Consider the following 27,325-nt stretch of genomic DNA (forward strand, 5'->3'; position numbering starts at 1 on the left):
TTTTTTTTTTAAAAAAAAAGAAAGAAAATCAAGAGCAAAGGAACAGTGGTCATATGTGTGCATGCGTATTTTAATAATTAATGATCCCTTTTTCCCCCTGAAAATTCTCATTATACAAACAACACAGAAAGAAAGTCACTGAAGAGAACTTTTAAAAATTGTGATAAGAACGAAGAAGTATAGTCCTCCGCAATTAATGGCTTCTGGAGGGGGTGCAGTTGAAGAAGGACTCAGTTTTCTTTAAGGGGCTGACCATTGGGTGTTTGATCATATCCAGTGAGTAAATGGGCAACACAAATTGGACTTGCTTTCCTCCTCCTCCTCCTCCTCCTCCTCCTCCTCCTCCTCCTCCTCCTCCTCCTCTTCTCCTTCTCCTTCTCCTTCTCCTTCTCCTTCTCCTTCTCCTTCTTCTTCTCCTTCTTCTTCTTCTTCTTTTCTTGGAGGGGGTAGGGAGGCCACAAGGATGAGGGGCCAGACCTGGGAGGACTGGAAGGTGAGTTTGCTTGGGGTTCATATGTAAAATTCCCAAATAATCAATAAAACATAATGGAAAAAAGAAACCAATAAAAATATATTAGACGAAAAAAGTTACAAGAAGACAAATATAAAACCTGGCATTTTCTCACCAAATGTGTAAGATATTCTAATAAGTAGTTAAGATGTTTTCAAGACAACATTTAATTTGCAAGATTTTTTTAATTAATATGCTCAATTAAGTACTTTATTTCCCACTTTGGATGTGTTCCATATTTGATCTGCTGCTGTTTCCGAAAGTCATGCAGTATCACTCTTATTGAATCCCATTTTGTTCTAAAAACAAAGAAAAAAACAAAAACCACAAAGTCCTTCTTTGATCCCTTTGGAAAAGCTAATACAGTGAGACTCATCAAAAGCATTTGTTCTTTTCAGACTTGAAAATTGGCAGGGAATTTTGTTTATAAGACTTTGAAAACCAAACAGATTTGAATATAAGGATTTCCAACTTTTTTTTTTTTTTTTTGCTAATGTAGTGTCACTTAGGAAGTCATCGAACACCTTACACAGTAAATTCCAGGGAAATATTTGTTTTGGGAAAATGATGATAACAGGCAAGGATTTTCCTGGTTAGAAACTTGAGATATAATTCACACACACACACACACACACACACACACACACACACACACACACACACTTAACATTTTTTAGGTGTAAAACTAGTAGGATCTGGAGAGATGGCATGCTGCACAAAGATGTGGACATGAGCTTGAATCCCCAGCCCTCAGAGTTCTACAAGCCTTCTCTCCTCACTGAAATGGCTCATCAAGTTTGTCCAAAATTTGCTAATAATAGAAATTCCTTGTGTAGAACACACACACACACACACACACACACACACACACACACACACACACACACACTACATTCAGAAAGCTATAAAAGGAAATATTTCACACTACTGTGATCTAAATTAAATCTGGAAATAATATAATTTTATGGAACCCAAAGTATACATAACCCCAAAGTTTTTCATTGTCTTTGGTGGAATCACCCCTACTCTTAGAAAGAGAAGTATGTATTTCAATTTATGGCAACTTTTGTGATCTATGATCTATGTAGTTATTTAACAAGTGGCAACAAAAGAAAGTGCAAGAGAATACAACCAGTTATCACGAATCACAAACACCTAGAATATAACTCTTACTTCTTCTATACTGATTCCAGAACCGAAGCGTAAAAAGGGTGAACTGGAGTGAAAACTTCCTCCATCCTGCTCACAAACTTCTGTGAACCGTACCGCATGTTGAGTGACCTGAGTGCCTATCCCAGATCCTTCAAGCTTAGAGAATTTTGTTAAGGGCTTTCTCTGTGATGATACTTTTCTATAACTTCTACTGAGATAATATCAAAGATGATGTGATAACTGCAGCTGTTGTTCATTGAGTAATTACTGTTTGCTGGACATTTCGCATCTACATTTAACTTTATAATTCTCCAATGTAAGTTTTATTATTATGACTTTACAGACAGGAAATGTCACCAAAGTGAAATGTTTTCCTCTACATGAGAAAGTTAATTGGAATTTAAACATTAGTACAATGTCTTCCTCTTTGAACCAGGCAAAGAGGGTAGCTCCACTCTTGATGATAGGTATCCAACCTCTACTCACCACATGAACCTGTTCCAAATGCTTTTGTACGTATCTTGCCCCTTCAAGCTTATCCTTGGCACTTATTTTTACCATATTATGATCACAGGATATTAACACATAATATCAGTTTCCTTTAAATGTGTGTGGGTGTTTTGCTTGTATGTGAGCCTGTGCACCACATGTTTGCAATGTCTGCAGAGAACAGAAGAGGGCATCAGATCCTCTGGGACTGGAGTTACAGATGGTTCTGAGCTATTATATGTGAGCTTTGGAAATCTGATTCAGGTCCTTTGAAAGAATAGCCAGTACCACTGATCCAAATAATAGCATTTTGATGGGAACAATTTAAAGAAGCATTCTCTTTTCGTACTCTAAGTGCCCATTTCAGAGAATCTGAAACCATTCTACATTTTATTTTGTCTTTAAGGAGTCTTGAGATACTTCCTGATCTTGCCTCCTGGTTGCTTTGAAGGTTAAAGATTATTCACTCCTAAGGGAGAATGGGGAAAGTGCTGGAATTCCTTAAGATTTGAGAATATTTTTTTAAAATTTAATTTAATTTTATTTTACAATATAATTTAATTCTACATATCACCCACGGATTCCCTTGTTCTCCCCCCTCCCGCACCCTACCCCCACTGCCCGCCTTCCCCCCAGCCCATCCCCCATTCCCATCTCCTCCAGGGCAAAGACTCCCCTGAGGATTGAGTTCAACCTGGTAGACTCAGTCCAGGCAGGTCCAGTCCCCTCCTCCCAGGCTGAGACAAGCATCCCTGCATAAGCCCCAGGTTTCAAACAGCCAACTCATGCACTGAGCACAGGACCCGGTCCCACTGCCTGGATGCCTCCCAAACAGATCAAGCCAATATAAGCTACCTTTCTCCTTGTAGATCTTTTCTATTCATGTTGCTTTCAAGTCTATAAGAAAAAGAACTTAAATTGCATCATTACTTATATCCAAAGGTACACATCACCATATTGCACATCTGCAACATTAAAAGTATCAGAAAAATGCCTCTCATGATTATTTGAGCCAGCATAATAGTTATTCTTAATGGTATTGCTTTTAGGCCTAATCTTCCTATACATATCCTTACAATAAGATCTTTTATGATATCTGGCCCACTTATTGCCTGCCCCTGAAGCCACTTGCTTCTACAGCCTTCTGTTCACAATAATTTTCTAAATTTCTTCCTTCCATTCTTTCATACATCAGGACATGTCATTTTTTTCCCCTCCAACTTTGAGCCAATGCTGGATATTGCTGCCTTCCCTGAGCCCCACTGTTGGGCTTTTGCTGAAGTGTGCAGACATGTCACCATTAAGGTGCTCTTGGCTTTGCTACATTGTCATAGTACCTCATACATCTGGCTATCTCACATCACCCTAGCTCTTAGAGTATTCTTCATGTTCTCTCCCTCCACATCTGCAAGTCACACTGTGGGTAGTTCACTTCTCAAGGCTCATTTTCACCATTAGCAAGGAAGATGGGAGGGAAGAGGAGGTGCTTATGAAGTCCGATGAGTCTTTAGTTAGTGGAAGGCCAAGGGCGGTGGTGGTGAAGTCATTGTGGAAGGTGAACTGCTTATTTTTAACCTAGCTCTAGGGCCCAAGAGGCTTTTCACCCTTCTTCATGGAAAGCAGAAGATCGTCACTCCCCTACCTCCCTTCTGCTCTGTAGTTCACACGTCCCTCTAGGGATGATTCTGAGGTACTTTATAACAGGAATTGTTAGAAGGTCTTATCAATAAAAACAAACCCAGGGCCAGGTATTGGGCTGAATGCTGGAAGATCAGAGAGACAGAACAGACTACATCTTCCTCATCTCGCCAATTCCTCAGCTGATTCTGTTTCCTCAGACGGGAAGCCTCTGAGTCCTCATCCAGAATGAATCTCAGCTGAACTGCTGCTAAAAGCCTAAAAGCTCAACTCAGCTTTGGTTCCTGGTCCTCATGCCTCATATACCTTTCTGCCTCCTGCCATCACTTCCTGGGATTAAAGGCTCTTGTTACCATGCCTGGCTGTTTCCAGTGTGGCTTTGAACTCACAGAGATCCAGGCGCTAGCATTAAAGGCGTGTGCTACCACTGCCTAACCTCTATGTTTAATATTGTGGCTGTTCTGTTCTCTGACCCTGACCCCAGATAAGTTTATTAGAGTGCACAATATTTTGGGGAACACAATACCACCACAGTGCTTGTCTCCTCTCATAGGCTAAAAGCAATGTGTCTGCCTTGTCCAAGAGAAAACAGATGGGAGATATGGTGTTTGACTTGCCTCCTCCTCCTTCTTCTTCTTCTGCTTTTTTTTTTTTTTTGCTTGTGTATACTTTTAATTCTATAGTCTTTTTCTGCAAGGTGTTTTAGTCAATTTTGTAAGTGGGGAAATTAGAGGTAATTAATTCACATTCATTAAATAAATGAAAGTGTTAAAGCTAGTCTTTAAAGTGTGACCAAACTCAGAAGCCAGACTGCCTTGGCCTCCAGACTATCTGAGGCACCTGGAATAGCTCATCTTCAGACACTTGTAGTCAGAGAAGGGAGAAATCTATACACCGTCCCAGGCACTGCTGGAGTCTGCAGTGGGAGCCGGCAGCACACTCCTGATTCACATGGCAACTGTGCATGTTGAGCTGTCCTCTGGGATGCCATTTGTAGAGCTGCTCACCAGCTGACATGCTTTCGTCACAGTGTTCGGAACTCCATTGTATCACTGTTCAAAAGTTTTCCCTTCACATTTACCTATCAGTTATCCTTTTGTATCCTCACAGAGAGTTCTACCTATAAGACAGCTTTGAGTATCTTTAATTTTCTGGCATTGAACTGAGACTTAGAATTCAATGTCATAGTCAATGTCGGGGTGTACCTTTTAGTAATCTGTTCATACGCGCACTTCTTTGCCCGCTAACGTGTGGCATGTCCACTTAAATAGTTAAGCACACTCTGGCCTTCCTTTTTGTGAATAAGCACTTTTCCCACTGGCCATAGACAACATGGTGCTGATTCATTAAGGGTCCTTCCTCTGTTAGGCACTGGAGCTTTTGTTTGCTCTACCAGCAATGTCATTCCATACTTCCCAATGTCATTGGTTAGAGATGGACAGCATCCTAGCTGAAGTCATTCATTTCAGGATGTGTCTAGGTAGAAGAGTTGGGGCTTTACTGACAAAGTATTTTGGCTTCTTTCCAGCATGCTACTTAACTTTTGCCTGGGAAAAAACTATCTACTGTGAGAGACAGTAGATATGTCCAAAAGACAAACAAGAAGAATAGTGGTTTTTTAGACAGCTTTACCTCTCACATTTAAGCTTGAACAGGAGGCTTTTAGGAGCTTAGGCTTTTTGTAGCTTAGGCATTGCTCTGTTTATTTTCTAGGTGGGGCTGCATTTCCTGACCTCACAAAAAATAATATAGACCTTCTTTCTATATTATTTGTTAATATATTGGGCACCAAATAAGCAAGCTCAGTAAATAAACACAGGGCAATAAGAAGAAATAGGCAATTAATATGAGATGAGTGGAGGGATGTTTTCAGTTTTTGTGCATTGTGTTCAGTTCAGGTACACTCAGATGAGGTTTCTAGCCTCAATTTTAATACCTGTATTTAAAACACAGAACCTAAGAACTAAGATTCATATGCAGAGATTTCTACCTATGATGCAAAGTTTGTTGCCCATTCTTAGAATCAATAGTTTCATCAGTTGAAGCATATGTTTTTTTAGTTGAAGATCAGTTTTTAGTTAGCAAAATTATGTGTATGCCAGATATGCTAGTATATTAGTTACTTTTCTCATTGCTATGACAAAGATGCCTGGCCAAGGCAACTTTAGGAATAGAGGGATACATTTAGTTCACAGTCTAAGTGTAAACATGATGGAGAAGGCGTGATACTGGAGTTTGAGAGAGTTGGTCACATTATATCCAAAATTAGAAGATAGGACACAATGAACACTGGTGTTCTACTCACTTTCTTCTTTTTGATCAGCCCAAGACCTTATCACATAGAATTGCTGTCTACATTTGGGGTGGGGCTTCTCATCTCAACCCAATCCAAAACTTCCCTAACAGACACACCAATAGATTTATATACTGGATAGTTCTAGATCCATGTCAAGTTGTCACTGATGGTCTAGATCTGGATCAGGAGTTTCTAGCATGTGATTTATTATCAAAAGAATGGAAAATAAAGTCTCATGCATACAAAAGAGGCAAAATAACTATATTAGTGTGCTATGATAAACACAAGCCCAAAAGCAACTTGGAGAGGTAAAGGTTTGTTTCAGTTTACAGTCTACAATCCAGCCTGGGGTGGGGGGGAGTTAGGGCAGGAACCTGGAGGCAGGAACTGAAGCAGAAGCAGGGAGGGATGCTGCTCACTGGCTTGCTCTTGATGGCTTCCTCAGCCTGCTTTCTTACACAACCAGGGTCCACCTGTCCAGGGATGGCATCATCCCACAGTGGATTGGGACCTCCCATATAATAAGTAATCAAGGAAATACCCTACAGAATTGCTTACAGGCAGCATGATGGAGGCATTTTCCTAATTGAGGTTCTCTTCCTGCATGACTCTAGCTGTACCAAATTAACAACAAGCTAACCAGGACAATAACTTAATTTAGATTGAAGCAATAATACAGATTACAAAAGGATACACTGTCAAAATTGGCAGCATGGGTGAGAGGCTCAGGAACCCAGTTATTTTCCCAGGCTTTATTTCATGGGATTCAAGGGAATGATGAGTTGGATTTCTAAGAGGTTTAATTTGGGTGGTTCTTTCTTTTGAATAAGAGATTTGATCATACATTCATGTCGTCTACTGAACATGTTCCTTTCCATAATGCATCTGATGTTAATCAACTTTATACTTACTTATGCACAGTCACAAAAGGTTAAATAGGAGATTATCCCTAAAAGTTTACCAGATGGCACAGTTTTGCCTTGCTGTCAATGCACCTAAAACCATTTCAGACCAGATTGGCTCTTCTGTTCTTCATATCTGGATACACTGAAAACACACTTGAATAAAAGCTGTCTAAATTCGACTGTTATCAGGAGTAGGGAAGCTTATACTCTGGTTTAGATATAGAACTGTGTGTAGTCTGAATCAGATGGGGCACTATGGCAGTTCTGAGGGGGCTAGATGGGTTGTTTTAAGAGGTGTATATGTACATAGTACATACACATGAAGAAAAAAATGACTGAAAAGTACATTACTAAGAGAGACTGGGGTAGTACATAACCAAAACTAAATCCCAGCAAGCCTGCTTCAACGACAAGCAGCATTAACCATTACAATAACTTACTTATTTTTCTTTAAATTGGGATTAGTATATAACCCAACATGAAAAGGATTGCAGTGGTTAGTAGAGTCTCCTGCTCATTTCTAGTTTTTTCCCCAAGAATGAATTTTCTTCTCCTTTAGCAGCAGTGTTCTGGTGTTTTCTGGTGTTTATCAAAGGTGTGTTATGTCACTTCTTCCTGTAAGTGTTAACGTATCATAATACTGTATGTTCTGCTGTAACAGTTCATATAATACTGTTTTGTTCATTGTAGAGTACATAAGACTCTATCAAATGGGTATATTTGTGTGTGTGTGTATGAACATGTATATTTATATTATAGCAAATAGATATATATTTACTTAACCTAGGTTTCTATTATTTCCAGTATTGCCTGTCATATTTCAATAAAAATGCTTAGATGAGTGTCATTATTCTTGTATACTTGTAGATGCAGAAGATAATTCTGTGTGTATCTTAGCTTGGGCTGCTCTAATAAAGTGTTACAGGCTGGATAGGTTAAGTAGAAAATGTTTGTTTCTCATAGTTCCAGGGACAGAGAAGTCCAGAATCAGGCTACTGTTCCTGCAGTTGCTCCTTTCCTGCCTTGCAAATTGGTTGCCAGCTCATTTACATTCCGACAGTCTCTTCTCCGTGTATACTCAGAGACTGAGCTCTGGTGTTTATTCTTCTAAAGACGCCAAGTTTTACTATAGAGGCCCTGCCTCATGACTTCGTCTGAACCTAACAGAAGGCTGGTGAAATGGTTCGCTAGGTAGGTAAAGCCCTTCCTACAAAAGGAAAGGAGTTAAAATTCTCAGAATCCCCATTAAAACTGGGCAGATGTGGTAATACCTGTACTTCGAGCAATCTGAAGGCCTAAACAGGATCACCTGGGCAAGATGACTGCCTAGTCTAGATGGAATTGTGAGATCCTGGTCTAGGGAAAGACCCTGCCTCAATGAATAAAGTGGAAAATGATCAAGGAAGACACCCAAAGTCAACTTCAGTTTCCACATGTGCGTATCTTTCACATGCATGCAAACATATATACACACATCAAAAACATATATACAAGCAATGAATAAATAACCCAGTTGCTTCCCAAGGCCTTCATCCCTTAATGATATCATATCAGAGGCTTCAACATATGAACCTGGAGTGGACACAAAACATTTAGTGTGTCTACTTTGTTAACAATGTAAATTTTTGATTAGTTATTATCTCACATTTTGTCCTAAATATTTCCTATGTAAGGGTAAAGCTTTGAACCTTGCCAGGAAAGTGAATTATCAAGTTTTTGTATGTGCCTTCATTATTGGATGTTAGCTTTTAAAAAATATTTATTTTTATGTGTATGGATTTTTTGCATACATATATGTCTATGCATTATATGACAGACAGTGAAGGCCTGAAGAGCATGACAGACCCCTGGTACTGGAGTTACAGATAGCTGTGACCCACCATGTAAGTGCTGGGAATTGAACTTGGGTCCCCTGGAATAGCAGCCAGTTCTCTTAACTACTGAGCCATCTCTCCAGTCCCTGAAGTTAGCTTTTTATTGTTAATATGTGAGGTTAAAAAATAATTCAAGAGATTGGTAAATGTAAAAATTGGTAAACAATTCATTTCTTAGGAAACAGATAGGTAATCATGGTTGTCTTTACTCACTTTCTAGGTGGACTAGAGGTCTTTTTCATATTTTGTTGGAAATGTTTGTATATGAAGGCTACTCCTTTGCATAGACTTTAAGTAGTTTTTTCAGCTTATCTTTTATATTTTGAATTTTGCTAATATGTATTTTTGCACTGTGCTAAAAATATTTTCTTCTGTACTGTCTATAGGCCAAGGTTATAAAATATTTCTCCCACCTTTATTTATAGAACTTTCTTGACTTTTTTTGTTTTAAAGTCGTTGGCACTTTCCAATTATTATTATATGCATTGTGAGATAGGACCCGCTATTTTGTTTTTGATTTGTTTTTTCTTTCCTTTTTATATTTCCTACCCAGTCAGCCTATCCTCGGGAAAAAAAAGGCAGATCTATCAAATAAGAGAAAACAAGCCTCTTAAAGTCAAAACAGTACTAAAGCAATATGATTCTATATGATGACACGTGGATTTTTTTTTTTTAATTCTATGTACCATCCTTTATTCTAAGTACCATCTGAGGAATTATGATCAGGCTGTGCATGCATGTGTGTATATGTATGTGTATGTACATTTTAATTGCTAGAATTAGCTATAGTCTAGTCCTATTAATCATTTAGCTCTTCTGTTTAATTTTCTGGACCTACAGATTCACTTAAATAGTTAAAATGAAGTATTTCAAGCAGCTGGGAAAGGCAGGAGTATTAAGATTCTATTACAATCCTGAAGGCATGAGGAGCTTCACCAACACTGCTCTCTGCTGACTATAATGACATCTATTGCCTATACTGGAAGCCTTGAGTGGAAAATCTATTTCCTCCTTATGTTATCTCCATGGTACAAAACTTATTGCCCCCTCCCAGAAAGCTCTGAAGTCCTTATCAGAGAGACCATGCCTTGTATTTCCATTTGATCTACTCAGAAAACACTTACTGAGTGTCTGACATATCCAAACACAAGCCTGCAATTGAGTGAAGCAAAATGTGTAGAGCTAGGTCTTGTCGTCAAGGAGCATGGTGTGCAGTGGAGACACAGAGAGAAGCATTAACAGTCATATTGCATGTGACCGACCCTCTTATTCCTAGAATTTCCAGAAGTTCAGATGAAGGCCATCCAATTTGACTGGCAAGGAAGGCTGACTCGAGGAGATAAACTGTAAGGACATCTTCCATTTAGACTAAGTGCTAGGCAAATTACGAATGTAAAGTGGTTAGGAAAATCCTTACTGGTATCTTATGTCTGTTTATATTGTAAGCACTGTGTCTTAAAGTTGTTGGAGTAGTGCTTACTTTACTGTGGTTTTCCTGGAAAAAATAAAAGAAATAGTCCCTCACCGAGAGCCCATATAAACTTGAATTTATAAAACCTTAACTTTTTAATTGATCATTTTTTAAAAGGTGGAAAGGCATGTTACCTTTCTTAACCCATCTATTCTCAAAGGAGTTTGTACTTTATTTAAGGTGTCCAGAATGCTCTACAGGGTGTTTTCCTTTGTACCTCACAGCTTTTCAGGACCTCTTTGATGAGATGATATTTAAAATCAGTCTCTTGAGGTCAGGCATGGTGATGCCCGCCTTTAATCTTATCACTTGGGAAGCAGAAGCAAGTGGATCTCTGTGAGTTCCAGGCCAGCCTGTTCTATATGCTCTTTACATTCTATACTGCAAATTCTAGGATAGCCAGGACTACATAGAGAGACCCTGTCTCAAAATCAGCTCTTGGGAGTTCTTTCTCTCTTCTTCTCCTTGGGCTACTCTAGATGTAGATCTTGACTACTAGTCTATCTTTTCTCACTTGCGGCTTCTTCCATTGTCTTCTTTGGGAAAACACGCAGAAACTGGTCAGAATTATATGAAAAGGAGAGGACAGACAATGGCTGAGCTGTCAGGGAATTCCATCTTACAAAGAACTCTGAGTTTCAGTGGCTGAACACGCACAACTAAGTGTGATTGTCATCAAGTTTCCTAAGATTAATTACTTCTCAGCCATATTGCTGAACATTTGAGGTTGAGGTTTCTCTATCATGCAGCCTGCATTAGCTTCAATCTTGTGATCCTCTCGCCACAGCCTCCCTAAGAGCCTGGTCACAGGCATGTGTCACCACACCCAGGTGAAGTTTCTGGATAACTTATCTTGGGCAGAGACGGAATAGGGTGATATAAAAATGTATAAAGTTTCAAGGAGCATTTAGTTTTATTTTCCTCATAAAGAATGTGTTGTGTTTATCTATAGATAATGTTTATCATACTTATTTAATGAACTTGTCCTAATGTTATGATACTATAAAACACTGATAATCATAAAACATTAGTTTGAGAAAGTATTGGGTTATAGTAGTCTATTTTCTCATTGTAATCAAATTGTTTTAAATTACAAAGTCAATAAAAAACTATTTCATCAAGAAATAGTTCATGCTGAGATAAAATACATATAAAGATAAAAAACGTTTAGAGGGAAAAACATAAAGGATTTTGACAAGTAAAAATACTGCATTAAGTCACATCTCAGCCTTTTCTCATTAAAAGTTGTTTCAGTTGACTACTTAATTTCCTAATTATTGTCTGTCTTAATGTACACTTAATTTTGAGAACATTCAGTATAGCCCTCCAATGCCCTCCAGAGCCACTGGTTTGAATACAAGCTGTGAGCTCCCACTGCATCTCCAAATGTGTTGGCAGCCGGAACAGTGAGTGAGAGCAGTGGCCAGGGCCAGTGACTAAGGAACCTTCAGTCACGAGTCCGTTCCCCTGTGGAGAGAGCTTGCCTTTGCACAGGAAAAACAACACAAGCTCCAACAAAAAGAAGACTTCCATAGTCTCAGGCAATCTCTACGAGCCACCCAAATTTCCCGCAAACATGTCCGAGGGGAACTGGGTGAGGGAACATCAAGTGAGAAGGTCAAATAGATTCAGACAGATAGGGGAATGGGTCCATAGCAGCATAATTGCCAAGGATGAATCACTCATGATAAACCCATGCCAGCTTTTAACACCCTTTGGGAAATATGTTTCAGAGGTGAGAGACTTTATAGTATCTAAGAATTGGGGTTTAAATAAAATTTGAAGACAATGAACACTCATGTTCATTAAATGTCAAGCAAATGGTAACCTGTGTTCATTATACTTTTTGTTGTCATAATGGAATTTACATCCCTGAAGCATAAAATTCAGTCATGCTTCAAGCAGCTTTAAAATAGCTGTTATGTTTCATTTTTCTAGTCAAAAACAAGTTTTGATATCACCACAAAAAAGCAGAAAAATGAAAAACAAAGCAAAACCACATGGTAAATTGACTGTAATCTGATTCAGTAACTGATCTTCTGTTTTGAAAAATTATTTAAGACTGCCTTAAAGGATAGAAAATTAAATTCATAACACGAATTTCAAAACTGAATTCGAGCAGCTTATAAAATCATGAGAACATGCTATTTCAACAGAATCGAAGTTTTGCAAAAGTTTGTCTTACTGTTGATTGTGGTTCCTCTCCCATGCATATTAGTAAAATTTTATCACAGTCTTCATCAACATATTTACATGTTTGTTTCCCTGAATTTTTTTAAATTCAACAATTTTTAGTTATTTATTCTTTGAAAAGTTCATGTATGTATAGAATATATTTTGAGTGTACCTACCACTAACTAACTCCCTCCAACTCCGCCCAGGTCTCTCAAGCCCATATCTCTCCTGCCTTCATGGCCTCTTTCATTATTATTATTGTTATTATCCCTGAGTCCAGTTAGTGTTGACCACACATGTATTGGAATGAGACCATCCCCTGGGATATGGAAAAGCTATCAGCAGCCACATCCTGAGAGAAAAGTAAAGACTCATTCAGCAGCCATCAACTTCCAATAATTACTCAGCCAGGGATGAGGATCCTTTGTATGCCCTGATCTTATGAAGCTCTTGTGCAGGCTACTACAGGTGCTGTGAGTTGATGTGTGCATCAGACATGTTATATCCAGAAGAAAGCATGTCACAGCTCTCCTCTCCATCCTGCAGCTCTTCCATTTTTTTCTATCCCTTCTTTCTTGATGTTCATTGAACCTTGAAATCAAGGTCTGCTCCAGAGGTGCCTCTTCATGTCTGGTACTGTAATCTTTGTCGAAAGACCATGAATGGGGAGGTCATAGGTCCAACGGGGAAACCTGCTGATGTTTTGTTAAATGGTCATGCTGTCAAACTGCTTTCTAAATGTTTATGTTTGTACCCATAGATTTGGGCTGCTTTCACTTCATCAGAGAAGCTTCTTTTTGTGGGGGATTAGCAGTCAATAACTTATAACTGGTCAAAGTGCTGAGAATAGGTGATGGTAATGCTCAGCCACAAATGAGTCAAATAAGTCAACCTCCCCTGAATTTTTGAGCTGTTTCTGATTCTCCATGATTGGGTTCCCATCCTTCATTTTATCTTTTCTTTATTAAGTTCTGTGTTTTTGAAAGGAAGCTCTGTTTTGATTATAGATAAGGTGCTGATGAAATTTCTTGCCATCTATTGTTGAATTGACTTAAAACATGTCAAGTGTTGGTGTTACCAATCAGTAAGCATCTGCATCAGTTACTGTATTCATAGTACTTGACAGAAATAACTTAAGGGAAGAAGGAGTCATTCGCTCATGTTTTAGGAGGGGCTTAGTCTGCTATGGAAGGGAAGGCATGGTAGCAGGAATGTCTGGCAGAGGCTTCTCACATCACTGTGAACCAGGAAGTGGAGAATGCTAAGCCTAGAGATAGATAATGCATCCAAAGGCCTGTTTTCTCTATGAGCCACTTCCACTAATGAGGCACTTCGTCCTAAAGATTCCACAGTCTCCAAAAATAGGACGACCGGGTGGAGGACAAGTGTTCAAAACATGAGCCAGATCCCAGACTCCAACCTTAACATCTTCCTATAAGAAGCAAAGCTGTGAAGTGTCAACATAAATGATGCTGTTGACATTAGTATCCATTTCCCAAGCATATATAGAGTTCCTGAGCTCCTGAGACTGGTTGCTGAGGTATCCTGATCACATCATGCCTTTCAAATCTCAAGGCACAACAATGCATAAGACTTGAGGTGATCATTATCAGGGCTTTCTATTCTCAGAGTACATACCAATGTGTATGGTGTATATTAGATGTTACTCAGAACACTGTATAGACTACTGACAATGGTCAAGAGACAGCCCAAACTGACCTACTCTGGTGATAGGATGGCCAAACACCTTAATTGTTGGGCTAGAAACCCCATCCAATGACTGAGGGAACCAGATGCAGAGATCCACGGCCAGGCCCCAGGTGGAGCTCCTGGAGTCCAATTGGCGAGAAAGAGGAGGGTTTGTATGAGCAAGAATTGTTGAGACCAAGGTTGGATAAAGCACAGGGACAAATAGCCAAACGAATGGAAACACAAGAACTATGAACCAATAGCTGAGGAGCCCCCAACTGGATCAGGCCCTCTGGATAAGTGAGACAGTTGATTAGCTTGATCTGTTTGGGAGGCATCCAGGCAGTGGGACCGGGTCCTGTACTCAGTGCACGAGTTGGCTGTTTGAAACCTGGGGCTTATACAAGGACACTTGCCTCAGCATGGGAGGAAGGGACTGGACCTGCCTGGACTGAATCTACCAGGTTGAACTCAATCCTCAGGGGAGTCTTTGCCCTGGAGGAGATGGGAATGGGGGATCGGCTGGGGGGAAAGCGGGGTGGGGGTGGGGCGTGGGAGGGGGAAGAACAAGGGAATCCGTGGCTGATATGTAAAATTAAATTAAATTATAAAATTTTTAAAAAGTTGCCTTTAAAAAGGATATAATGAAAATTATACTTGTCTTTATTTGCACTAATAATTCTCATTAATAACCATTATCCATCAGATTTTTCAGAAATAGGTAGCTTCCTTAGACTCTAAGTCACTTGATTGAGTTACTTATACCAATGGAAGATTGAGCCGTTCCCTTGTGGAATAGCCTCTGTTCTTAGAAACTTGAAATAAAATAAAAAACCAGCAAATTCTTATTCTTAGCACTTTGGTATATGCCCTTGACTGCTGCCCATTGCAAAAGGAAGCTTCTCATACTAATATTGAGAAAATCCCAGACCTGTGAGTATAACCCTAAATATTTCAAAGAATTTGACAGAAAGCCATTTACCAAAATATCAATAGTGGTTCTAGCCTAGGACCATTGACACTCACAGCCATGAGCTTTGACTGGGATTATAGAGCCAGGCCTGGAATTCTCTCTTACAAAACAGGCTTCAAATCCAATCAGAGAGTGGTTAGTTTCTTCATAACAGTTTTGAAACTATTATATGAGTAGACACACCTTTCCTGGCATGTCAGTATTGTAGTGTGTAGGATCAAGCACTAGGGAGATCATTGATTTTTTTCTCCCCTGGAAGTCCACATACACCTTATGGCACTATGAAAGCTAGCTAGCCTGGAAGATATTTTGATTAGCCCCAAGTGAGACATCTTTAACACTCTCCCTACTCTGCCAAGGCTCAATGAAAAGCATGGAAGAGGAAACAGAAATAATACCAAATTCATGGGATGGTCCAGAGTGCAGTGAAATGCTATCATCTGGACACACCATGTCTAGTACTCATGAATTTATAACTGCTGTGGTTACCTGCATGAGACCTGAACAAGATAAAGCCTACCAAAAATTCCAATATACATAGGGAAGGTGCTCTCCGGGCCTCACTGCTTAATGTGGCAGTTTATAGCTTCTGTGGGAAGAGAGAATTATTCTATTTTTGAAGGCATTCCCCACCAGTGGGTTCCTACGGTCTGGTGGTTGGCTTCACACCAATGCACACAAGAACAGCATGAATTAGATTCAGTAGCTCATCAAAAAAAGAAGAAAAGAGGACATGAAGTTCACAGGGAAGTATGTGATGGCTGTATGGGGAGAGATGGAAAAGGGAAATGGGAGAAGGAGATAGGATCATTTCATTGCCTAGAAATATGAAATTTCAAGAATAAACAGAAATGTAATTGAAAAACAGCAAATCCAATGGGAACTACAATTTCAGAGTACTTGGTGTAATATATTTCAAGGGGATATTATTCTCTTCACCTGTCTCTCTGTTTACTGTGCAGTGTGTCAATAGTAGTTCATCTTCATACCATCAACAATAAGGACATTTGAAGTTGGAATGCATATTTCTATTTTTACAAGTATAATTTAGAAGCCAATTTATAAACCCTGTGATTTATGAAATATTTGTGAGCAAAACTCCCAATGTCACTGGAATGATCCTAATGAAGGAAGGTCTTATATTGAGCAATTTTGCAGTTTAAGGCCTGCCTCACACAATTGCCCTGCAGTTGACCCTTCAGCCCTATTTTGAGTTACCAGATGAAAATAAGATTTCCCTTCAAGTGGTAGTTGCTATGGGCAACTGTACTGAAGCCAAAAGATGAATACTCTACCTTCTTAGTATAATGCCTACTTTGTGAGCTAAATAAAGAGCTAAATTGTATAAATGGGAAATATCTGGGAAGAAAGGGAAACAGGAATATTAGAGATGTGGATATAAGAAAAAGCATTACTCACTGCACATTTTTGGTAACTACCTGGCAGTTTGCAAAAATTTTCTACTCTCCTGGGCATGCTATTCGTCCATGTATCATACCCAGAAGATTAACCCTGTTTACTGGCCAAGTCTTTCCTTTATAACACGAATTTATATCTTTAGTTTTTAGAGGATTTTGAAAAAAATAATGGAAGTGAAGTTTTGAGACAATCGCATAGGAAAATTTTCTGAGCTTAGGCTTGCAAGTAGAAATATGCTGTGCCATTACACTCGCTTTATCGGCCATTTCATAGTGTCAGCCACCTCTAAGTGCATTTCAGTTTGTTTTCTAAGTGTATTGGTTTGAGGAGACAGATTCTATGTGAAATATATTAAAACAACACTCATAATTTCGTTGGCCAAATTGTAGTATTTCATTATAGCTATTACTGTGCCTATAGGATTAAGAAAAATAACCCTTTATTCATTGTATCCTCTGCATTGATGCCATTGTAAGGTGCAGTTGTCATCCCTTTATTGACATTTGTTCTTGGTGTTCTTGTTTATAATGAGCTCACAAACTGATTGGAAAGTTGGATGAAAAATCAATTATTTACATTTACATAAATACTATGAACTTATAAATCTAGAAACTAGATGTTATGAGAACATAAAAGATGAAATGCATTCTTGGAATAAATTTGTTGACCTGACATTGTGATTTGGGATTTGTAGGATGCAGGAAAACCACATGTACATAGTCACGTCAATTCCTTTATTGTCAGAGTCCCTGTAAGGGAAAATGTCTTCACTCCTAAAATGACCTTCTTTGTTAAGGAAAACAACAATGAGGAGAGATTCATTCTCCTGCAGTGGAGATTCTAGAACATGGGCACCTGTATGAAAATAGAATAAACTCTGTGACTATAGGAATGACTGATTGTTCCCTATAGGAAACATGTTCCGTATTCTAGACTTTCTAGGGGATTCTTGACTCTAAAGGAGTCCTTTTACCCTCATGAGTATGTGAGGTGCTTGTCAGACACTTGTGTCTTAATGTACTCAATTCTAGCAATGTGGTAATTTTTTCTTTCTTTTTTTAAAAATATTTTTATTTTATAATTAACTTAATTTCACATAACAGCCACTGATTCCCCCATCTTCCCTCCTTTCACCCCCTAGCCCTCCCCCCAAATATATTTTTTATTTTATTTTTTATGTGCATTTGTGTTTTTGCCATGGGTGTCGGGGGCCCCTTAAAACTGGAGTTTCAGACAGGTGTGAGCTGCCATGTGGGTGCTAGAAATTGAACTCAGGTCTTCTGGAAGAAGAGTCAGCACTCTTAACCCCTGAGACATCTCTCCAGCCTGAAGGACTATAGTGAATTTTTTCAAATACAGAGGCACTAAAGAGTGTTAATGAGGTGCTATTGTGACACTGGGCAGACTTTACTAGATTAGAAAACTATGTAAGGAATCTGTGTGAAAGTATTTGTATGCATTACTAAGAGAGCTGGATGTTACCTCCTAAGTCACAAAAGCCACTACCACTCTCCCCAAGAGGCTGCTGAATTGTTTAAAAGAAAGATGGGAGAGAGAGAGAGAGAGAGAGAGAGAGAGAGAGAGAGAGAGAGAGAGAGAGAGAGAGAGAAGAAGAAGAAGAAGAAGAAGAAGAAGAAGAAGAAGAAGAAGAAGAAGAAGAAGAAGAAGAAGAAGAGGGAGGGGGGAGAGATTAAGATAGAAATAATGAAAAATGGAGAGAGCGAGAGAAAAGATGTGGATTTGAATTGAAGAAAGGTGGGGAGGATCTGGAATAAGTTTGGGATAGTCAACACTGTAATCAGAATGTATTGTATAAAATAATCTATTTTATTAATAAAAGAAAAATGGGGAAAAGAGAGAAAGAAATTGAATTTAGAGATATAAAAATAAGGGCTACTAACTGACAAATGATAGTCGATCCATGGGAACAGATGAGAAGGCCCAAAGAAAGCATGTAAAGTAAGAACAGGGGAAAGAGCAGCAGAGTCCTCAGGAGCTCGTGTGATTGTAGATAAGAGGAGGAACCAGAAATGTGACTGCAGAGACTTAGGAAACAGCCAGGATAGTGTGTTTAAGAGTGAAGTGAGGAGAGCTGAGAGAGAGAGAGAGAGAGAGAGAGAGAGAGAGAGAGAGAGAGAGAGAGAGAGAGAGAGAGACAGAGAGACAGAGAGACAGAGAGAGAGAGAGAACCAAGGGTTAATTTGGATGAGGACTTGAGAATCGCATGGATTAATCAATCAGGCCAGTCCAAAGCCTGTGTTTTGTTCCAGTGGCTTCTTCTGTTGAAATATCAAAGAGTTCTTGATAGGAAAAAAAAAAAACTGTTAATTTTAGGGCAGGTGATTCCTGTAGAGAAAAGAGGAAAACTAATGGAACAACAAGAACAAGAAATTCTTTGGAGGAAAAAGGGAAATATTCTAGAAAAATAAAATCCATGTGATGGTAAAAGAACCTCTCACCATAGAATAATAGAACTGTTACTGGATGTGTAAATTGTTTCACCATTTAACAAGAATCCATCTAGATTATTCTGTAGTGGTTAAAGTTTTAATTGCTTACACTGTATCCTAATTATGAGCTAAATTAGAAGAGGTATTCAAACGAGCATCCCGCTGACTTAATTTGGAGAGACATTTTTATTAACTGTCCTGTGATGTTTCTCTCTGCTCTTCTCAAACCCAGATTATCTCACAATTGGTTCTCAGTATTTTTAACTTTTTTTTACATATGTGTGTGGTGTGTGTGCATGGATGTGTGTGAACGCAGAGATGGAAGTTCTGGAGTGAAGTCAGGTGTCTTCCTTTCTTACTCCCTACTTTATATACTGAGGCAGGCTCTCTCACTGAATTGAGAACCCACTCACTTGAGCTAGTCTGTGTAGCCATCTTGCTCTAAGGATTTCCTGTCTCAGCTGTCCAACAGCTGAGATAACAGATAGGCTATCATACCCATCTGACATTTACATAGGTTCTAGGAATCCAAACTCTGGTCTCCAGGCTTGAATGGAAAGCACTTCACCCAGCCCCTGGTGCTCTTTAAAAAAAAAAAAAAAGAATTGTTGAAACAAAGGAAGAAATACAACTTTAGATGCTGTAGTTTCTGAGGATGTCAGAAGTCAGGTTCTCCCTCCCTCTCTTCCTCCCTTCCTCTCTCTCTTTCTTCTTTTAACTGATTTTTGGAGAACACTAATTAAAATTAAGTTTTAGGCTTAGTTGATATCTTTGGGCCACTATATAGCTTCCTTCTGCCAAGATAAAACTCTGCCAATCTTGTTTCACAGTCCATTGTTTAAGTATCAAAGTTGCTGAGGATTAGTGAAAAATCATACATTTATTTTTTAATTGTGTAAAAAATAGGTGCTTTTCGTGGTGATCTTTTCTTGGATATTTTGTATCCTGTCATATTTGAGAAACAGTGCACAAGAAATAGGCAACATCTGTGTCTGTGTGCTGGAATATCCAGGGGTGGCCATTAGACTGGCTTGCTGGGCGTGTGCCCCACAGTATGGAAGGAGTTTTGGAAATTCAAGAGCTAGATGGCTGATAACGTCGGCTATGTTAATATAAAGTCTTGACAAAGTGACACATACATCGTCTTCGTGTGTCCTTTCTCGTGTGGGCTGGGTTGAGAGAGGCTGAGTGGTAAAGGTAAAAAGGGCGAACGCTGGCTTAGGAAGGAGCCTTGCTTTCCCGTGCTGACTAAGCTATCATCTGCTCTGTGACTGATGGTTGACAAGTCAACGAATCCTGTTGAGTCTAGTTCCACATCTCTAAAATAGAGAGATGTGACGGGGCTACTTCAGAAATGGTTGTGAGGATTCACGGAAGGACCTGGACTCCCCATGGAAGGAAATGTGTTATCACCATGACAACAGAACCCATCATCCTGTGATAAAGAGCACGTGAAACTGAGAACCAAACACATCTCTGATCACTGTGAACTATACAAGTCTACTACATGGCTGTCACAATATGTCAAAACTAATTTACATAGAAACTAATGTATTTTCATTAATACTTTAAAAAATTGAAATCCAATAAACAATATTCTTATACTTTTTACATAGAATGAAATGGTATTTTTGTCATATTTCCTTTAAATTTTCTTCCCAAAAACTGGTCTATAGGTGTTTCTAACACCACACCTCCTTATCCTATTCTTTTTTCCTCTCTGAATGTTACCATGTTGAAATTGTTGTCTTCCTTACTATACATTTTGAACTTCAACTATCTGTGATTTTCATTTTCATATGTGGAATGTATTCTGTATTCATACACATACTCATTTTGTTCAGAGATAATGTTTGGGGATATTTACCTACCAATACATACAGTTTTAGTTTGACAAGAAAATATGGTCTTCTAGTTGATGGTAGGGAATAACCTTATGCAAGTATTTGGTAGACCATTTGAAAACATCAGGTCAGTTTGAAGAGTTGGGTGTTTATGAGACAGCAATCCCATCTCCCTGTATAATATTCAAATGTCTGACATGGACAAAAGAGTGTATAAAGAGATGTGGAAAGCAATTGTTTTAATTTAAAAACGTGGACATAATCTATGGCCCCTCATCAGTGAAATAAACAGTGTAGGCCTATTAACAGATGAAATAGCACTTTAACCAAATAAGTGATGAAATATTAGAAAAGAAATGTGAAACTATTACAAACTATTCTTGATAAAGTCTAAATGTGGAAAAAAAATCAAATGTTGGATAATTTATAAGCAAAAATACTTTTTCTTATACTCCAGTAACCACATACTTTATGTAATTGATTTCTGTTTTAAGTGGATGGGAAAGTTACAGAGGTAAAAGAAGATTTCTCCAAAAGAAATAGACTGGCCGGGCGGTGGTGGCTCATGCCTTTAATCCCAGCACTCGGGAGGCAGAGCCAGGTAGATCTCTGTGAGTTCGAGGCCAGTCTGGTCAAAGTGAGTTCCAGGAAAGGCTCAAAGCTATACAAAGAAACCCTGTCTCGAAAAACCAAAAATAAATAAATAAATAAAAAATAAATAAATAAATAAATAAATAAATAAATAAAAAATAAATAAATAAAATAAAATACAGACTGATGAATTAGCCAGATCATTTCACAGTATGTTGTCCATTTTCACTGAGGATAGGTGACAACTCTCTATACTATTTTTAGAGGATCACAATCAAAGAAGCTCTTAACCTCAATGTTATCCAAGGATTCTCTACTTAAGGAAAATCTGGCATATTAAAACATTGACTTAAAAACATAGGATAGACTGGTGATTTTTCTAAAATTGGAAAATAGTAGATTTATAAAGAAGTAGATATTCCCAGGAATACCCAGAGGATCCTGAATATGAAATGATTGTTTTAATCTTTCACGAATACTTTTACAAGAAGAAAGAGAGTTCCACATGATGGAAGGTAGACATGTATCAATGATTAATGACTGATGCTCCAATATCACATAACAGTGGTGATGATAAGCTTGTTAATGCAGAGAATACCAGGTTACCATTTACCATTATAAAGTCTGATGCGTGATAAATAGATCATAAATGTCAAGCAAGAGTTTGTGTTTTGGGAGGTTTCTTTGTTTCTATCAGCATTTTGCTGTTATGTCAGCTAGTCTCAAATTCATGAGCTGGAGAGATCTTGCTGAGCCTTCCAGTGGCTATGCTTCTGATTACACACCGCCATGCTTGACTAGGGCTTAATTTTGTCACTTAATTGTACTAAGAATCATTAAGCAATCTTTTCCTTGTGAAGTAGCATTTCAGAGAGTAGTTATTCCGCAGTTCTTACTGATGTTGCATTTGCAGTAGTTCTGGCTACCCGTTGAACTGGGAAAGGAGCAAGTGGGAAACAGGAATGGGTAAGCCAATGTGATAGTTAATAGAATTCAGTAACTCAGGATGGGTCACACCAACAGAAGAGTCAGTGACCTCTTCCGTTAAAATATCAAAGAATCCTTGATATATTAAAAAAATATCTTTTATAAACAATTGTCAAAAAAAAAACAAAACAAAACAGAAGGTGGTCAAATTAATCCAAGATGAGATGAATTTCAGTTTCAAAATTCTAAAACAAAACAAAAAGAGAATGTACTGAACTCCATAGGCTTGGGTGCAAAACACACATGAGAGCAAGAGATGAAGAAAGAGTTAAGATGAAAGGCTGAAAGATAAATGATTATAAAAACCATCCAAAGCATTTAAAACATAACTGTAATTAAAGTAGTTTACACTGATGTTTAAGTCTCAACATATTATTTATATATTTATATAAATTATATATTTAGTCCATGACTTTTTATCTCTTCTGTTGTTTTACGGGAAGGGTTCTTTTCAGCTTTGCTGAAGTATAATCTGTGAGTAGATACATTAATTAGCTTAGCTGTGGTGTTCGCTTCACATTATATCAAACAGCAAGTTGTACCCCTTAAATACATATCATCTTTGATAAAAAAGGACCTTGATAAAAATAAAACACCTTTGAAGGTAGGTCCACAAATGTTTTGTGAATCATTTTCCACTTAAAAGTCATCAAGTTAGTATTTTTGGAAAAATGAAACCATTTGTTTTTAAAACCGAATTTTTCAAGGATCACTAAAAATGAATGTACTTATATGGTTTTAGTCTTATGTTACAATTAGGCTGCTGTGTAGGTATTATATGAACATGAGGATGAGTATGTACATAGGAAAGAGAGAATGAATATATGTTCCTTGAAAATTCTAAAACAGACTTGTGATTTTTTTCAATTTATCATTATTCAAAGGGCCAAGTAGCGTTAACAATAACACGAAGATAAAATTAGAGGGTTAATTGGAGTTTTAGTGCGAGTTCCAGAAGCATCTCTTTAAACAAAGTTTAGTTAAAACTTATAGTTAAGGGTGATGTCATAGAAAAACAAGAGATCACATGGATGGTAGCTGAATGCTCAGACATCTAGATCAACCATTAAGGTAAAAAGTAAGAGAGGATCTTTAGCTTTAAATAATTTATAAGGAGTAGATTTTAGGCCAGGGAAAGGCTTTGTTGGTAGAGGACTTGAGTTTAGCTCCTAAAGCCCATTTTTTTTTAAAGGCACACATGAGTATGTTGGCACACACTTGTAATCCCAGTGCTCAGGAAGTAGAGAGATGGGTCCCTGGGGCTTACAGACCAGCAGAACTTGACAAGCAGCAGGCTAGTATCAGAAAAATCTCTATGATGCACAAGGAATGATACTGGAAGTTACTCTCTAACCGTCACATGTTCACACCAATGCACATGTGTATCTGCACATACGTGTACACAACATACAGATGAATACAGACACACACACACACACACACACACACACACATCCAAGTGCATTCCCATGCACAGAGGAAGTTACTTTGTAGAGAAGAAGCAAGGGAATCCTATTTGTCATGGGATTTGAACCTTAGATCAGGTTCAGATGAATAATGATTACACGTGAGATCATGGAGGCTAAAGGCAATCCAGCAGGGGTATAAAACCTGCCTCAGGGCCCAGTGTGTACTACAGCAATTCCTGTCTTCAGGTTAACTACAGAAGACCTTTCTTACCACTTGTCTTGACTGTAAAGAGATTACTGATTAAGGACAAACAACTGTCTTACTGTGAAAGTTATGTTATTCTACTTAGCTATTAGTAACTGATTAATTGGAAGCTCCAAATCTCTCACTTCAGTGTGGAGTATGTAAACATCACAACTGGAAAACAAATGGCAATGGCTCTATTAATCCAAACAACTTATGATCCTGTGAGTTGGAGTTTCAGTTAATATAAGAATCTTTTAATGCAATTTTCATTCTCAGTCACTTAATTTGTTGTATGTTGAAGTGAAATGACTAATTTGAACTTTGATTAATTTGAAAATTAATCACATTTGCTAGATCAGCCTTAAGTACCCTCATTTTGGAGCACTGCTTCTTACATACACTACTAGATTAATCTCCTGTGAGAAAAAAGAATGTTAATATTTATTGAGTCTGTATTTTAGGAATCCTGATTTCCAAGCATTACACCTTACTTTTGGGTGTAATTAATTGTTCTTTACTCCCACTTCCTCTGTCTCAAAGGCTTGTTTAAGAATGAAATGAGAGCGGGGTGGTGTTGGTGCACGCCTTTAATCCCAGTAGTTGGGAGGCAGAGCCAGGCGGATCTCTGTGAGTTCAAGGCCAGCCTGATCTGCAGAGTGAGTTCCAGGAAAGGCACAAGGCTACACAGAGAAACCCTGCCTCAAAAAACTAAAAAAAAAAAAAAAAAAAGTATTAAAAAACAAGAATTAAATGAGATCATGTATCTAAAGCAGTTAAGACAGCATAGAGTAAGTACTAAATAAATATAAGGTGGAAAAATCACCAGTTTGGAGCCTGCAAGATTCCTCAGGCAGTACAGTTGTCTGCCACCCAGTCTGGGGACCTGGGTTTAATCCCAGAAACTCACATGATAGAAGGAGAAATTCAACTGTCACAATCAGTTTTTACTCCACAAATGCTTCATGGCATGTGCATGTACACAGACATACACACACACACACACACACACACACACACACACACACACACACAAAATAAATAAAGAAAATGTAATAAGCAATTTCTAAAGCCAATCTGCTATTTTGACAATTCTATGGTCTAGTTTGTGCATATTATTATCGTCTAGTTTGTTAGAGGTAATTATTAGTGTCCTAATTCTTAAGAGTAGTGAGGTTATATAGACAGAAACAAAAGTAATTTCCAAACCCAGATCTAAGTAGTTAAAACACACACATAGGGGTGTGAATATGTGTGCACATACACACACACAATAAATGAATATGAAAAAGAATCTGGAATGTTAAAATCATATATTTGTGTGTGTTTTGGAGAGAGAGGGGGACAGGAGTAAGTGCATGTGTGCATGCATGTGCCATGACATACACATGGGGATCAACTGTTGGGAGTTTGTTCTCTTCTTCCTCTGTCTGTGTCTCAGGAGTTGAACTCAGGTAAAAGGCCAGTGCTTTAACCCACCAAGCCTGATAGTTCTTAGTTTTTTATTCTTGAGATATTTTTTATTTTGCATAAAATTCTACGAAATAGACATTCACTATGTCATCATTGTTCTAGCTCAAACACATTCAACAATTAGATGATCTCTCATTCAAGTCTTCCTCCCTCTTTCCTTCCCTCCCTCCCTCCCTTTCTTTTCTTTTTCTTCCCGGGCTAAAACAATCAGTGTCTAACTTTTAGGGCAGTATCCGATCCTGTGGCTTGCAGTTGAACAACAGTGCCAGTTTCTGGGTGTGTCACAACTGGTATTGTGCATCACAGTTCACTAATAAAACACAGAGCTAAAGTTCAAAACTGACTTCTGAAATGTAAATTCAAACCATGCAGATGCTTCCAGAAATAACACTTCTGTCAATCCCCTTCAAACCTGTGTGCTTCTTTGAGAAGGAAAGGAAAGGGGAGGAGTTGTGGTTATTCCTTTGGTAATCTCATACCAAAAATAGATCAGTGGGATAATAAAGGATGCAAACACAGTATGGAATTATATATATATATATATATACACACAAAGCACCTTAGAGGTTATGTCAATATAATATCCAAATTATTGAACTTACTGAATGTCTACTTTATAGTACAGTATGTAAAATAATTCTCAATAATTGAAAAACAAAGAAAATACATGGATCAATAACCCAGGTCCATGCCCAGGAGAGGAAGTCCGTGTTGCCCATCACAGATGCCAGCCTGAGAGGTGGCGAGTGTGCGAAGCCATACCTCAGGTAACCCTCAGCTGAATTACCCCTCCCCCGTTTCCCATTTCAACTGGTGAATAAAAAGTACAGTGTAATCTAAGTTGTCAAATATTCTGTCAGTCCAGGGACAGATTGCATTTCCTTTTAGCTCTCATGATTTGGCTACATGACTGTTTGCTAATTTAATTTGTGGTAAACAATAATAACAACAACATTTCTAGGTAGACCTTTGATGAAGAAATTAGGAAGGGAAATTCTGGTAGCTGTAGTTACAAAAATGACTCTCTAAGAAAGGAATAAATTATAATTTAATCCACTCTGTAGAAAACACTGTGAAATAACCTCTTAAGGGAAAAAGAAAACTTTAATTAAAGCTTTAGTTTCCAGCAACATTTAATGAAGCTGTAAGCCAATTTTTTAATGTAGCTGAACTGAAATCACATAAATTCTAAGGCTTTTTACCCTAACTTCAGACCTTCTGAAATTAGCCCACTCAGCTTAAACTCTGAAACATATTTTTAGACCATTTCTTTTTGCTTATGAAAAACAAGAACCACATGTATTATCACTTTTGCAAATAAATTATTATTAGTTATAATTTGATAATTTTGTAAATAATGCTATAAATTCTACAGCTATTCTACAGCTTGAAGTTACCTTATGCTTGTGCATATGGACCGAAACAATTCAAAATATTATGGGATGCTTTTTGATGTAGCAAATAAACTCTGTATACATCATATATATGTATGTATGTATGTATGTATGTATGTATGTATGTATTTCTTAGAATAGCCACCCAAAATTATTAGTTTTTTTCTACAACACATTAGGATTATAGAAGCCAGAAATTTGAGGCAAATTCAGCTTTCATTTTTGGCTAAAGATCTCAGTTTGTACTTATTGTCCCAGAATCTTCCCTTCAGAGGAAAGTTAACATTCGCAAACAAATGACTTCAACAGAAATACATCACGAAAGTGAAGCTGAACAAAGA

At 38.1% G+C, this 27,325-nt stretch overlaps 1 protein-coding gene across 2 annotated transcripts in view; it reads left to right on the top strand.

Moving 5' to 3' along the window:
* Positions 1–27,325, top strand: part of Kcnq5 (potassium voltage-gated channel subfamily Q member 5) — a 543,303-nt gene that overhangs the window by 41,945 nt on the left and 474,033 nt on the right. The gene's annotated exons all lie outside the window — the stretch shown is intronic.

The sequence above is a fragment of the Peromyscus leucopus genome, chromosome 16_21 (genome assembly GCF_004664715.2).
Source record: "Peromyscus leucopus breed LL Stock chromosome 16_21, UCI_PerLeu_2.1, whole genome shotgun sequence".
Lineage (NCBI taxonomy): Eukaryota > Metazoa > Chordata > Mammalia > Rodentia > Cricetidae > Peromyscus > Peromyscus leucopus.